At 47.8% G+C, this 16,252-nt stretch overlaps 1 long non-coding RNA gene across 3 annotated transcripts; it reads left to right on the top strand.

Annotated features, from left to right (window-relative positions):
* The first annotated feature begins 4,032 nt into the window (after nucleotides 1–4,032).
* Nucleotides 4,033–16,252, top strand: LOC308656582. 3 transcript variants are annotated; one of them, XR_014023752.1, is made up of 4 exons: nucleotides 4,033–4,250; nucleotides 4,346–4,455; nucleotides 12,982–13,261; nucleotides 14,266–14,378. It is a non-coding gene; the product is annotated as an uncharacterized lncRNA (long non-coding RNA). The 3 variants fall into 3 exon arrangements; XR_014023750.1 differs by lacking the exon at nucleotides 4,346–4,455 and having other exon boundaries at nucleotides 14,266–16,252; XR_014023751.1 differs by lacking the exon at nucleotides 4,033–4,250 and having other exon boundaries at nucleotides 4,264–4,455; nucleotides 14,266–16,252.

Below are 16,252 nucleotides of genomic sequence, written 5' to 3'. Positions count from 1 at the left end.
GCAATAGGGCCGCTCCTGCTGTCTCAGTGCCCACTAGTTTCCCGTTGAGTTCTCTCAGGGTTCAGGTTCAGGGTTGGCACGGAGCCAGGTGGAGTGGGAGACAGTTCCCGGGAAGCGCGTGTGGAGTACGGGTGAGAGTTCGGGCAATAAAGTAGTTCCTGTTTGAACCTACAAGTGCCTCGTGGCGGCTCGGTTATTTTGTGCCCAGCCAGACTGCGGCATTGGGAGGCTGAGGCAGGAGGATCACAAGTTCCAGGCTAGCCTCAGCCACTTAGTGAGACCCTAAGCAACTTAGCAAGACCCTGTCTCAAAATAAAAATAAAAAGGTCTGGGGGATGTGGCTCAGTGGCAAAGCATCCTTAAGTTTAATCCCCAGTATCCAAAAAAAAAAAAAAAAAAAAATCAATTTCTTATCCTACACAGTTTCTGTGGCTCAGGAGTTTAAAAGCAGCTAAGCTGAGTGGCTCAGGCTTGAGGTCTCTACAGAGGTTATTGGCAACATATTGGCTGGGGCTGTGGTGATTGGAACTGGAGGATCTGCTTCCAAGATGGTGCACACACATAGTTAGCAAGTTTGTGGGAGGCCTCAGCCCATGTACTTCCCCCTACAGGGCTACTTGAGCATCCTCCCAACATGGCGCCTGGCTTTTCTCAGAGCAAGGGATCCAAAAGAGCAAGACAGCTAGGTGCAGTGGGGCACACCTGTAATCCTAGCAGCTTGGGAAGCTGAGACAGGATAATCACGAGATCAAAACCAGTCTCAGAAACTGCGAGGCATTAAGCAACTCAGTGAGACCCTGTCTCTAAATAAAATACAAAATAGGGCTGGGAATGTGGCTCAGTGGTTGAATGTCCCTGAGTTCAATCCCTGATACCAAAAAAAAAAAAAAAAGAGCAAGACTTTTATGATCCAGCCCAAAAGTCACCCACCATCATTTCAACTGGATTCTATTGGGATGGAAGACCCATCCTGATGCAATGCGAGAGGGGCCTCTACAAGGCCATAAATATGAGGAGGCATGGATTACGAGGACCTTTTTTTATATATATTTATTTTTAGTTGTAGTTGGACATAATACCTTTATTTTATTTATTTTTATGTGGTGCTGAGGATCGAACCCAGGGCCTTGCACGTGCTAGGCGAACACTCCACCGCTGAGCCAAAACCCCAGCCCCACGAAGACCTTCTTTGAGGCTGGCAATCACAGTCTGTCCTAAGTGTTTTGTAGGTATGTATCGATATATTAGTTCCTTAACATTAACATTGCCCCTTTATAGAGAAGCAAACTGTGTCACAGAGCAATCAGGTAACTTTCCCAAAGCTAGACTTCAGGAAAGTCTGGAGCATTGTTCTGGACTAAATGCTCCAGAATTCCTATATGGAAGCCCTTTCCTCAGTGGGATGGTATCTGAAGAAGGGGCCTTTGGGCAGCAATTGGGATTAGCTGAAGTCAAGAAGATGGGATTAGCGCCCCTATCAAAAGGAACGTGCTCCTTCTCCCTCCTGCACCCACACCAAGGAGAGGCCCTGTGATCAGCACAAAGCAACAAAGCAAGATGGCAGCCACCCACAAACCAAGACGGAGGCCTCCACATGGGGCCCACCTTGCTAGCACCCTGATCTTGGACTGCCCAGACTACAGAACTGAGAAATAAATCTCTACTGTTGAATTAATCTAATCTCTGGTATTTTGTTAGGTCAGCTGGAGCAGACAGATATAAGCATTAAATCCAGTGGTTCAGAACTTGAACTCAGAGAATAGGGCTGCCTAGCTGTTGTTCTTGGGTTTCCCCCATCTCTCTTGTCCCCACCCCTACTGGCCCTGGCTCCCCCTGCTTCCTGGTCCTGGGGCCAAGTGAAAGACTCTCTTCACTGAGGGGGGACTCTGAGCGACACTGGAAAGACCCAGAAACTAGACTAGAGACAGCATCCAAGGCAAATTCCCTCTCAAGGGCTCAGTGCTGAACTGAGTGTTCCTTTGTACCCCAGAGAGACCATCTTGGGGGGTCCAGCTGCTGCGGCTCTCCACCCCCACCAACTTGAACCTGGAGGTTGCCACACACACCCTCCGGGACTATCCAGATCATAAACAACGAGCAGGAGGAAAAACAGACTATATTTAAACCAGCAGTTGCTCCATAAACAAAGCTTAAAGACAAGTAACCGGCAGAGAGAAAGCATGAGAAACACGTGGAAAGACCAAGTGTCCATGTCCATGATTGTGCAGATTTTTAGACCCAGCACGGGACAAAGAAAGGCAGTTCAGAAAAGAAAGCATTCCCCTGGCCCCCGAACAGAAACAAAACTCAAAGCTGCTTAGCCTCACTGGCTGGAAAAAAATCACATTAAAAGCACAATAAAATCTGATTTCTCTTCTATCAGATTGACAAAAATATTAAAAATGGAAAATAATCCAACCTTGGGGAGGATGCAGGGATGTGGGCGCTGCACACCTCTCGAGCTCAGGTTAGGGTGCAATTTGATAAAGTCAAAATGTAAAATATTCCTATTTGAGACTTGGCAGATGTACTCTCAGGAATCTCGCCGTCAAACTAGAAATGACAGAGAGATGGATGCAGATACATAGATCTATTTACACACAAAGATGGTTTTTGCACTCTTGTTTGTAATAGCAAAACATTGGAAGTGACCCAAATTTCCATCAATAGGACAGATAAATGGCTACGGGGTCACATAGTGGAATACTGTACAGAATTAGAATAAACAAACATTGCCACATTATGAAACTCATAAACAGAATGTTGATCTTAGAGTATGATTTCGTTTACACAGTGTTCAGAAAAAAAGGCAAACTCAGCCAAGCTGCTAGAAGTCACAGCAGTGGTAGCCCTGCATGGGGACAGGCAGGAAGCACGGGGGCTCTGGGAGTGTGGTGAGGAGCAGTTTCTTGAGCCAGGTGTGGGTTACCCAGGAGCACCAGTCTGTGAGAATGTCTTGAATCGTCCATTTAACTATAGTTGAAGAAAAAATTTACTAAATAATAAAACAAAAGCAAACCCCAGTAAGCTTCCCAACTGTCCATGCAGAAAAATACACACATACATTCATACATATATACACATGTGAATATTCCCCCAGTTCAAAAAAGTTGCAAGAAGTGTCCACGTGGAACACTAATAGAGAAAGCTGTCGAATGTCAGAAAGACAGATTGCTGGGCATGGATAGGAAAATAACAGGCCAATTGTATGCAATCTGATCCTGTTGTATTTAAAAATTTTTATGTGTGGGTATGTAAATGTGGTAAAGACAGAAAGAAGTGGCTGGAAAGAAATCCCCAACTGTTCAAAGCCAGTACTCCCAAGGATCAGAACCCAAACAGCCCAGGCTCCTTAACCAAGCCCTTTCACAAGTGCCAGCAAGAAACTTGAGTTCCACTGGAGCCTGGCCCAGCCTCACCTCTGTCTGAGATGGACCCCAGCCAGGAGGCCAAGGGGCATTTTGGATCAGAGTTTCTGGAAGCACTGAGGCCTGAGGGCCCCTGGAACAAGCAGATCAAGGCCTAGGGCAGGGGGCGCACAGGACCCTGCAGGGAGGTGAAGACAGGAGAACTAGCCCTGGGGTAGGGGAACCCCAATTAGCCATCAGAACCCTCAGGACAGCAACATTAAATGCCTTGCCCAAGGTTACACAAGTGATAAATGGAACATCCAGGCCTTGAGCCCAAACCTGTCTGACATGAGTTAGGGGCGCAGCACTACCCTGGGGACCAAGGGGCTGAAGCTGGCATCAGGAGCAGGGCGCCCCATGCAAACACTCAGAACCCAGGGCAGGAATCCCAGAGGCAGCGTGGCCCTGTGCCTGCATCCACACCGCCATCTGGGGTCAGAGCTCAACCACTAAATCTGGCCCCAGGGGCTGCTCCGTTAACTCCGCACTGACACCTTGGGTTCCAGCTTCCAGCTGCCTGGAGGCCAGCCCTGTCCAAAATAGATGCCCCGAGGGACAGCCAGGTCAGTCTACTGTGCCTCTGCACCCGCCAGCCCTCGCCCCCAACTCCTGCTCATCCCACTGGCCTCCCCTGCCCCAGCCCCAGCCCCTGGTTCTGGGTCACCTCCGCCCTAACAGCCTGCTCTTAGGGAGAAGCAGAGTTGGGGCAGCGGGACGGTGGGGGCTGGAGTAGCCTGGGTCCTGGGTTCAAGTCCCTGAAGTTCAGAGGAAGGTATGGCCTGGCTGATTGTCCTCAGCAGCTCAGAACAAGATAATTTACTGATTCAACAAGTTGAAGAGGTGAGGATAGCATCAGTAGTTGGGCGCCTACTGTTTACCAGGTTTATTCAGTCCTTAAAACTGTGACGGGGGGTAGCAGCATCTCCATTTTACAGATAAAGTAACTGAGGCTCCAGGGGAAGGTGACTTGCCCAAGCTCACCCACTGCCTGGAATCTGGATTTAATGAAGACCCAAATTTTGAGGCTGGCCCTGCTACTTATTGGGTAAGTTTCTTAACTGCTCTGAGTTTCAGTATCTATAGATACTAAATTAAGATCCAATTTATAAAATTATTGTAAGATCAAGGCATGATGGCATAAGCCTATGATCCCACTGATTTGGGAGGCTGAGACAGGAGGATGGCAAGTCCGAGGCCAGCCTCATCAACTTAGCAAGACTCTGTCTCAAAAGGTGAAAGGGGCTGGGTAGCTCAGTGGTAGAGTGCCCCTGGGGTTCATCACTAGTGCAAAAAAAAAACAACATATATATATGTGTTATATATAATATATATGTGTTATATATACTATATATAATATACATACATATATGTGTGTATATATGTAGATACATGGTGAGGATTGAGAAAAATAATATTAAAATTCTCTTTTTTAAAAATTTTGTGCCAGGGATTAAACCCAGGGCCTTGTGCATGCAAGGCAAGCACTCTTCCAATTGAGCTATATTCCCACCCCATGTTAAAATCCTTGCTGGTTGCAGTGGTACATGACTGTAATCCTAGCGGCTTGGGAGGCTGAGACAAGAGGATCATGAGTTCAAAGCCAGCTTCAGCAACTTAGTGAGGCCCTACGCAATTCAGGTTGACTCTGCTTCTAAATGAAATATTTTTTAAAAAGGGCTGGGGCTGTGGCTCAGTGGTTGAGAGGCCCTAGCTTCCATCCCGGGAACCAAAAAGACAAAGCAACCTCTTAACATAGTGTCTCTTACATAGAAGGTCCAGGTCTTGGCTGATGTAATTATCTGCCCAATGACAAGGTCCACTCCCCAAGAACAGTGGGGCCAGGGGAGGTGTGTAGCCTTCCCAGGTCAGCCCAGGGTATCTTCCTGGAAGAAGTGGCATCTCTGCCCCATTTTAACCAAAGACAGGAGCGCCCTGGTGCGTGTGGCTGTGGAGGGGGCTGGGGTGTGCTTGGAAGGCTGTGGGACACGTTGAGCAGGAGACTTGCCTCAGCAGGGGTGGGTGTGAGGTCAGGTCAGGTCTAAACATGGGCAGGCTCCAGACCTCGTTCCCAGAGGATGTCTCAACAGCTTGCCTGGGGACCTTGGATGATAAACAGGTTGTCACCCTCCGAGCCCCAAGTGAACCTGATAAATCCCGGCCATGCCGAAAAGAGGAGAGGCTGGGCTATAAATACTCGGTGACTCAGGGACACGCTCTGCTGGTTCTGTTGCCCTGCAGAGGCCTCCAGCCCCCAGGAAGGTTTAGGCTGCCCGCTGGGGCCGGGCTTGGGGTCTGTCTGAGAAGTGCTCACCTCTCTGCGCTTCCAGTCACCCAGGAAAGGAGGCCCCCTGGCTCTCCAGACCTGAGGCCAGGCGGCCTGGAGATTGGGCACAGGGGTTTGGGTGCCAGAAGAAGGTGGGCTCTTTCAGTTTCATCCCTTAACCAGCCAAGTGACTTTTAAGTCAGCCAATTCACTCTTCTGGGCCTCAGTTTCCTGAACGGTAAAATGAAGGTACCCTCCGAACTTCGATCACAGGACTGTCACAAGGATGATAGACAAGAATGCACAGGAGGCCCTTGGCCCAGGGACTCATGTGCAATAGACCCTGAGTTAATGACGGGAATTAGGCTGTAAATTAAGCCGCCTCTTTAAAGGTCTTTGGAGTGGGACAGGTGGGGGCTTTGGTTCCTTTAGAGAGCTAGTTAGGGAGCCAGTGGTTACCCCAGAACTTTACCCACCGGGGCACCACACTACCTTGACTGCCCCCCCAGCCTATGAAAGTCGTCAAGGAAGGGACAAAAGCGAGAGGATGAGGAAGGAGGAATTGGGGTACTTGGCAACAGTCAGGTGTGACTGTAGAGGACTAGCAGAGATGGGCAAAGAGCCCTTTCTCAACTGTCTGAAGTGACTTCTGAACCCATGACCCTTCAAAACCCTTTTCTACCTGGCTTTGGAAGCCCTCTCTTTGCATCCTACCTCAGGGCCTTTGCACATATTTTGTGCTCTTGTCTTCTCAGCCAAGATTTGCCTCTTCAAAGAAGCCTCCCTTAACCACTCTGTTTGGGTCCTGCCCATCCCCTCACTCCTGGACTCAAGCACCTGTTTGGTTTTTTCCTGATATTTATTTCAATCCATCATTGTTTTACTCAATTTCTTTATTCCTCCACTATCTTCCCCACACATGTGAGAAAGTATCCACTCCATGAGAGCAGGGATCAGATGGGCTGATCCACTGTTGTATCCACAGTGGAAGGCCACCTGTATTCAGTAGGAGCTCAGCATTTATTTGTGAGATAGGTTTCCCATGGAGTCCCCTCACATCCATCTCCTTCATTCCTCCTGGCTTTCCAAACCCTGACCAACCTGACTTCCTAATGGGCCTCCTTTGGGAAGCCCACTGCCCTTGTGATGTGAACAACCTACACAACTATACAGGGCAGCCCTGCTTCAACCACCACTGCTTACACGTGACCTTAAGCAAGTCACCTCAGCTCCCTGGGCCCCCGTTCTCCCAGTTAATTCCACTCTTGGGACACTATCCAAAGGAGATAATCTGAAAACAGAGAAAAGCCCCAAATGCCCAAATTATATAATAAAGCATTACTTAAAAGAGATGAAAAAATTCAAAGCAATAGAAAGGTTAAATGTTACTAATAATGAGAACTACTGTTGAACGAGTGCTTGAACACGCCAGGCCGGGGACAGGACAGAGGCGGTGGTGAAAAGGCCGGCTGCAGCCCTCAGTCCCACCACTTACTCCATGATCTTGGGACAGTGACTGAACCTCTGCCAACCCCACTTTACTCATCTGCAAAATGGTCAGGGTGCAGTTTCCCAATGCATGGGCCCAGTGTTGCTCTGTGAACATTTTCTTCCAGCTATAATCCTGGTACAAAAAGTGCACAAATAAGCGTGCAACTCAATAAACTTCACAGAATAAGCCTGGTGGTGTAACCTGCAAACAGGATAGTGTGGAGCGTGGCATGAGCCCACACCTGGACAATACCCAGGGCGGTGCCCGGCCCAGAGCAGGTGCCAGGATGGGTGGCTGCAGCTGCTGGCCATGGCTTGGTCCTGGTGCTAAGCACTGTGCATGCATTATTTTTGTTTAATCCTCACAGTGACCCTATGAGGTAGGCACTAATATTACCCTCCTTTCAAATAAGGAAACTGAGATTCAGATAAGTTAAATATATTGGCCAACATCACAAAGTTAGTAAATGACAGAGGTGAGAAAAGGACTCAAGTCTCATGCCAAAACCTGCCTCCAAAACCCCTGGAAAAGATGGGCACAGTGGAGCACACCCAGCAGCTCGGGAGGCTGAGGCAGGAGGATCACAAGTTCAAAGCCAGCCTCAGCAACTTAGAGAAGCCCTAGTCAACTCAGTGTGACTCTGTCTCTAATAAAATTTAATAAAGGGCTGGGGGTGTGGCTCAGTGGGTAAGCACCCGTGGGTTCAATCCCCAGTACCAAAAAAAAAAAACCTGGGTATATTGACTCCCCAAGATTTTTATTTTTTTAGTTGTTAATGGATCTTTTATATATTTATTTATTTGTATGTGTGCTGAGAATTGAACCCAGTGCCTCACACATGCTAGGCCAGCGCTCTACCACTGAACTACAACCCAAGCCCTTAATTTTTATTTTAGTTGTAGATGGACCCAATACCTTTATTTATTTTTTTTAATGTGGTACTGAAGATGGAACTCAGTGTCTCACACATGCTAGGTGAGCACTCTACCACTAACCCACAACCCCAGCCCTAAGATGCCTATTAAAGATTCAGTTAATAGGTAAAAAGCAAAACAAAACAAATTTAAAAACGATAGTTAGTGACCAACTCAGCCAACTGTGGTTGCTGCATTCTTCAGTCAATGAAATATGTATTTATTGAACACCTACTATGTGCCAGGCACTGTTCTAGGCACTGGAAATAAAGAGCAAGCAGAAGAGTTCCTGTTTTCTTCATGGAGATTATGTTCTGGTGGGATAAAACATTTAAAAAGCAATAAAGAGCTGAGCTTGGTGGCACATACCTTTAATCCCAGCAGCTTGGGAGGCTGAGGCAAGAGAATCGTGAGTTCAAAGCCAGCCTCAGCAATGGTGAGGCACTAAGCAACTCAGTGAGACCCTGTCTCTAAGTAAAATACAAAAAAGGGATATGGGTCAGTGGTTGAGCACCCCTGAGTTCAATCCTCAGTACCTTCCCACCCCAAAAAAAGAAATAAAGATAATTTCTGATATAACAAATATTATCAAGAAAAGCAGACATTGTAATGGGATGAAGAGAGACTTGCTCTCAAGGGAAGCAACAGCTGATCTGAGACCTGAGCGATGCCCTGCGGGCATCCTGGGGAGAACAGTCCAGACAGAATGGCGATGAGCTGGGCATGCTTGGGAACAGAGTATTATGCAGCCATTCTAAAATATTGTTTTAAACACTAAAACCTGGGGGCTGGGGTGGTGGCTCAGTGGTAGAGCACTCGCCTAGCACATGCAAGGCCCTGGGTTCAATCCTCAGCACTACATAAAACTACAACTAAAAAATAAATATTAAAAAAAAAACTAAAAAAATTAAAACCTGGGAAAAGGTAAATTAAAAAGCAGGGCTGGGGTTGTGGCTCAGTGGTAGGGCGCTCACCTAGCATGCACAAGGCACTGAGTTCGATCCTCAGCACCATATAAATGTAAAATAAAGATATATTGTCCACCTAAAACTCAAAAATAAATTTAAAAAAATAAAAATAAAAAGATAAAAGCAAAAGATAGCCAGGCATGGTGGCCTATGCCTATAACCCCAGCAGCTTGAGAGCCCGAGGCAGGAAGATCACAGATTCAAGGCCAGCCTCAGCAACTTAATGAGACAGTAAGCAACTTACTGAGACCCTGTCTCAAAATAAAAAAATAAAAAGGGGCTGAGTACAATGGCACACACCTATAATTCCGGCAGCTTAGAAGCCTGAGACAGGAGGATTGCAAGTTCAAAGCCAGCCTCAGTAACTTAGTGAGGCACTAAGCAATTCAGTGAGGACCTCACTCTAAATAAAATATAAAAAAGGGCTGCGGATGTGGCTCAGTGGTTGAGCACTCCTGGGTTCAATCCCTGATACCAAAAAATATAATAAAATAAAAGGCTGTGGATGTGGTTCAATATTTAAGCCATCCTGGGTTCAATCCCCAGTTCGAAAAAGAAAAACAAAATCAAAATGCAAAAGATAGCTGGGCACCTCTAATCCCAGCAGCTCAGGAGGCTGAGACAGGCCAGTCTTAGCAACTTAGCAAAGCCCTAAGCAACTCAGCAAGATCCTATATAAAATTTTTAAAAAGGGCTGGGGATGTGGCTCAGTGGTAAAGCGCCTCTGGATCAATCCCCTCTACCAAAAAAAAAAAAAAAAAAAAAAAAAAAAAAATTAAAAAAAAATAGTCTGAAGGTTGGAGAAAAAAAGTCAGATAAGCTAAGACCTAAGACCCAAGGCCTAGGTGGTGGTCACACAGAGGGGCCACAGGGAGATATTCCAGCTGACAATTCCACAGATTCCAGGCAACAGCCAGCACTAACCACTGGTCACATGGATGAATGGGCTCTCAGGAGGCTCCAGACCTCGGCCATCCAGCTGCCCTGGCGGACTCCACCAGGAACAGAGATGAAGTGCCCCTACCAAGCTCTGTCCAGCTGGAGGTTCATGAGCAAAGGAGGCCACTGCACAGCAAGTGTGTGATATGCCCACCTCGGTTTCCGCGTGTTCTCAGGAGGAGCCTACTGCAGTGATGGAGTTCAGATGGATTCTTTTGCTTGCTTTCCTTGGCTGTAAAGTGGACCGATAATTACTATGCCATGGGAATGTTGTGAAGTTTTAATGAGATGATGCACAGAGGGTAGTTTGGGGGTTTGGGTTTTATTTATTTATTTATTTATTTTTGGTACTGGGGATTGAACCCAGGGGTGCTCTACTATTAAGGCACATCCCCAAACCCATTTCTTATATTTTATTTAGAGATAGGGTCTCCCTGAGTTACTTAGGGCCTTAAGTTGCTGAGGCCGGCTTTGAACTCGCCATCCTCCTGCCTCAGTCTCCTGAGCTGCTGGGATTACAGGTGTATGTCACTGCACCCAGCCCTTGTTGTTTTTCACTTTGAGACAGGGTCTCCCTAAATTGTTTAGAGCCTCGCTAAATTGCTAAGGCTAGCCTCCAATTGCAGTCCTCCTTCCTCAGCCTCCAGTGTCACTGTAATTATATGCAAGTGTGACCATGCCCGGCAAGGTATTCTTTTTATAATGGGTCTTCAGTAAACGATATTTAATATTAAAAATAACTAAGGGCTATTAATTTTTAAAATACTGATACAAGAAAAAAACAAAGAAGCATTGTGCAGTGTAACCGTTAGTTCAGGTGGCGGAGTGGGAAGTTCCAGGGAGGGCTTTGTTCCTCAAGGTCTGCCACCACTCATGTGGCAGAAACATAAAGAAGTCACCCGTGACTAGACAGGTTGGATACCAACACCCACTATTTGCTAGACACTGCTCACTAATTTCCTACTTTATGTTATCTCACTTGCTTTTTCAACAGCCAAATGAAAATAATTATATTACTTATTTTTTTTCAGTACTGGGGATTGGGCTCAGGGTGTTCTGAAGGCGGTGCCATTACAAAGGCGGTGCCATTACGCAGGAGCATTCTGAGTCACTACCCTCCCTGGTTAATGGCCCAGGAAATGGAGGCTGGAGGACACACAGGTTTTCTGGTCACTCTGGTCTGAGTCCAAAACCACTTCTGGCAGGTTGGGGTTCCCTGAGCCCCGTCTAACTTGGACAGTCCACAATTCCATGAGTGAATTCGTCCCCTCTGTTGCCCAGCGGATCCTACTCTCTTGGGCATCCCATCCCTGGAAGGACAGTGCTGTGTCCTTAGGGGACTAAGATGATGGCTGTCCCAGCCTGACTTCAGACAGGAATTTCACACATTCTGGGCCCTAGAGTGCAGGTGGAGGGTGTCTGGGAGAGGAGCCAGGTCTCTGTTAAGGCTGGGGAGGACTGCTCCCATCCTGAGGGAGGCCGGTGGCTCCTGTCCAGCCCTGCCACCTGTTCCCAGCCTTGCCCTCCGGCCTCTGCCCCTTGTCATTGGAATGCTAAATCCAAAGTTGGAGGGGCCGTGGGTATTAATAACTGGGCCAGGACATCCAGGGCCTCCAGCCCATCTCTCAGCACCTCTGTGCCCCAGGAGGAGGAGGGCAGCAGGATGATGATAGTCTAATAATAGTCGCCATGGCTACCTTGTTTCTGAGTGCTTTAGGGTACCAGGCTGTGGGGACCCAGTTGCTCTCAATGCTATGGCTAGCCCTTCAGGATCTTTGAGTATCTCATTTTATATATGGGGAAACTGAGACTCCTGAGAAGTCAGGTAACTTGACCCAGGTGAGCTGGAAAGGGACACTCAAGTCCCATCTGCCAGCGACATCGAGCCCTCGTCTTCTCCCCTCCTGCAGGTGGTAAAAGCCAAAGAAAGGTGCTGAGGCCCAGCGCCCCGCACCCCTCACACCGCGGCCAGCTCCTTTAACTTCAAGGAACTGGGCTGCCTGGGAGGGGCGGGCAGGGTGGCTTCCAGGAAGCTGGCTTTCCTGTGGATGGACAGCAGGACCTGGCCTGTTGGCTCAGGTCTTGTGACAACCCCAGGGGGCAGGGACAGGGCCAGCTGGGAAGAGGGGCCCTCCCCAGGCTTCTGGAGTGGGGCATCAGATGTCAGAACATCTGTTCCCGCCCAGGAAAACTGCTCTGCTCGCCCACACCCTGCTCACTTCTCCATCCCTCAGCAACTTAGGGGGGCCTCACTATCCCGGGCGTCTCCCAGGACTCAGGGTCAATCACAGGGAGTGGAGAGCAGAGAAGCACATTTGTCTGGGGCCTCACCTGTCACAAAGGCCTTAAATTAAGGCTTTTGACATTCATTTTGGAGGGGCAGTGACACAGTAGTTAACTCATCCTCTGGAGCCACAACTGCTCGTGGGCCACCTCCCTGTTCTGCCATTTAATGCTGGGAGATCTTTGGCAGTTTCCTTAACTTCTATGTGCCTTAGTTTCTCCATCTGTAAGACGGGGATACCTACTCGAAAGGGTTGGTGTCAAAATCCTATACGCTGAAATATAAAGTGCATTTCTGTAACTGTAGAGCCGGGCATGGAATAACCACTCAACCAATGTTAGCTGTTATTTCCAAATGAAGTCACACACAGAATCCTGGACAAAACCGAAAACAGATATTCACCAAAGAAGTTCTAAAAACCATCTCTTATAACCACACCACTTAGGGCTGGGATGTGGCTCGGTGGTAGAGGGCTTGCCTTGCACGATGAAGCCCTGGGTTCAATCCCCAGCACCAACACACACAAATCCCACCACTCAACACAGTGCCACCACCCCCTCATGCTATTCCCTTCCGGTGTTTTTCTCCTGCTCATCAGTTTTTATAACATTGAACTGACAGTACACTTAAATGCTGTATAACTTTGGGCCTTTTTTCTTTCATTTTCTATCACCGTTCTATAGGTTTTAATTGAGGGTCTTCTATGTGCAGATCAGTGCTCTGGCTCGGGGCCCACCGCCCTTCTCTCCAGGAGCTGACATTCTACTGGCCATCAATTCCTGGTTGAGGACTTCCTGTTTTACACGGAGGTCTAACTAACGTAGAGCAGAACGCACATGCACCAGGGCTGAGGTCGGGTGCATACAGCCACCCAGGTAACTGCCACTGGGATACAAATACCGCACGTTTCCATTGCTCCAAAGGTGTCTTCACCTTCCCAGTCGATAATCACCCCTGCTCCCAGGTAACCATCTGGCTTCTACCAACACAGGTGAGTTTTTCCTGAACAAATTTAACTTGCTTTAAGAACAGATCTGTAGGCTAGGGATACAGCTCAGTTAGTAGAGTGCTTGTTTAGCATGCACAGGGCCCTGGGTTCAACCCCCAGCACCACCAAAAAAAAAAAAAAAAAAAAAAAAAAACAAAACCAGATCTGGCCAAGCACAACTCGGGAGGCTGAGGCGGGAGGATCGTGAGTTCAAAGCCAGCCTCAGCAAAATTGAAGCACTAAGCACTCAGTGAGACCCTGTCTCTAAATAAAATATAAATTAGGGCTGGGGATGCGGCTCGGTGGTCAGGTGCCCCTGAGTTCAATCCCCAATACCCCCTGCTTCAAAAAAAAAAAAAAAAAAAAAAGAATAGATCTGGGGCTGGGTTGTGGCTCACTGGTAGAGCGTTTGACTAGCATATGTAAGGCCCTGGGTTCAATTCTCAGCACCATATATAAAATAAACAAAATAAAAATCTGATGACAACTAGAAAAATATTAAAAAGAAGAAAAAGATCTACTCCATTGAGAATGCCCATGTTTTAAAGGCTACATGATGCTGTGGCTCTATAACCTCTCGGTATCCATGGGGATGGATTCAGGATCCCAAGGATGCCAAACTCTGCGGATGCTCACGTCCCTTAGATAAAATGGCCTAGTGTTTGCACATAACCTACGATATCCTCGCATGTACTTGGCGTCATCTCCACATTATGTGTAATACTAAATGCAATGTAAATGATGTGTCGATAGTTGTTATATTGGAACAGAGACGAGGAAAAGATCTGTACACATTCTGTACAGATGTAGCCCCGGGAGGCCTAACTGTGCAGCAGCTAGGAACAAGGGAGAAATGCTCAACACCTGGAGCTGGAGGGAGACTGAGGGGCTGGGAGCGGGCAGGAGGCTCCCACATGGTCAGCAGACACATGGCTGCAGTCACATGGATTCAATGTGACACTTGGAGCGTGGCTTTGTGAACTTTTTCAAATATTTTCAATCTGCAGTTGGTTGAATCCATGGAAGGGGACCTGCAGCCACAGAGGACCAACGGTACTGTTGGCACATATTTTGCCTTTAATTTCTCATCATCAATAATGCTACATTGAGTGTCACATTTTATTTCCTAACGCTAGACTCTCAGAAGCAGGACTGACTGTTGAGACGGTTCTTGGAAAACCCTGACAGACACTTTCTTAAAGGTTTGTGCAGCGCCGCCAGCAGCGAATAGAGGTACCAGTGGGAGGAGCAAACCCTGGGTCCAGGGTGGAACCAGAGACTCCAGCACCTACCCTCTCCCAGCCCTGGGTTAGCTCTAGCACTCACCAGATGACCCAGGGTGCAGAAGGGCATCTCCATGAGAAGTCTGAACTGCCTGAGAAGGATGCCCGCAGCTGTGGGCAAAGTCACCACAACAGAAGCTTGGGATTCAGTTTGCCATGTCACAGCTCTGCTCTGCAGCACGCTGAGAGGGGCCTCACCTTTCATCAAAGACTGACAATGACCAAGCCACGGAGTTGGATGCCATCATAAAGCAGGTCTCGGGCTCAGGAGATACAGAGATAAATGCAGCAGTTGAGGAAATGAAGCCACAGTAACCGAAGACTGGCACAGGGAAGCCAAAAGACAATCAGAAAATCTCCTGATAGCTCAGTCTGTATTCAGAGGTTTTGAAGTCTAGATGAATGAAGCCTCCATAAAAATCCAAAGGTCAGGGTTCTGGAAACTCCCAGATAGCCAAACACATTGAAGTTCCTGGAGGGTGGTGTATCTGGAGAGGAATGAATAGATAGACAAAAGTCAATGGATGGAATGATGAGCCAAATGTGGTAAGCACATACAATGAAATATTATTCCACCTAGAAAGGAATGAAATTCTGACACTTCTATAGCATGCATGAAACTTGAAGACATTTTGCTAAGTGAAGGAAGCAGTCACAAAAGGAAAAATACAGAGATACCCATGTACTGCAGCCCAGGGGGCCCTCACCAGAGACTGTGCCATGCCCTTGTATCTCCAGAACCATGAGACAAAATAAAACTCTTTTATTTATAAAGAAGCCTGACTCAGGCATTTTGCTAATATAATGAAAAATTGATTAATACACCAGCCATAAGAGGAGGTGAACTTCGTGGGAGGTGGAAGAGAGGAAACTGACTCTGGTGACCTATGAGCCACTGAATTAAACCCTTCCTGAAGCTAGCCCTCCCATCTCCATTCTGCTCTGGCACATGTACCAAGCATTCCATTAAAGTCAACTGGAGTTGAGTTCCTGTCCTTGTGACAGAAGCATCCAGAGAAGACAGAGGAAGCCCAAGCCTCTCAGAACCTGCTGAGGAGTTGACTGACTCCTCCGTTTGAGATGCCCTTGGGGCCCTTCCTTGAAGCCTTTAACCCTTCATCACCACGGTTTTCAGGTGGGGGTGCCCCCAGAAACTCTCGAGCCTCCATCAGAGGGTGTAGGCCATAATCAGCTGCTCCAGCTGTTCTCGGTCTTCATGGAGGAGACCACCAGGACCCTTCTAAAATAAAATTAAATCTAGCACACGACCTTCTTGGGCCTCTGCATCACTTGTCTGAGGGCCGCATCAGAAACAGACGTTTCAGACTTTTGGATCTAAGCACAGTGGAGGGGGCAGACTGAAGACTCAAACACCAGAGCTGGAAAAATCCCTAGAGATGAGCTAGTCAGACCCTCTCATTTTGCAGATGGGGCTGCAAAGATGGGGCTCCCTGGCCTGGGCAAGAGAGAGGGGGACACTGAGGAGGATTCTTCCTGCATCCAGGAGCTGCTCCCCCCCTCACTCGCTGGGAGGCCTGGCCACTCATCCTTAATGATTTTATTGTGGCACTTTGTCAACACCTCCTGACGGGCTGTGAGGGTACTAGGTCCCTCACAAAGCAATGATTACCTCCAAATTTCTACAGAGCAGTTAGCAGTCTGGTGGGAGTGGGAACTATGATGTACCTTGGGGACAGGGGGATATGGGAAC

This window comes from Spermophilus citellus (assembly GCF_964194105.1).
Source record: "Spermophilus citellus genome assembly, chromosome: 9".
Taxonomy (NCBI): Eukaryota; Metazoa; Chordata; class Mammalia; order Rodentia; family Sciuridae; genus Spermophilus; species Spermophilus citellus.
This window is presented reverse-complemented; position numbering and strand designations above follow the sequence as displayed.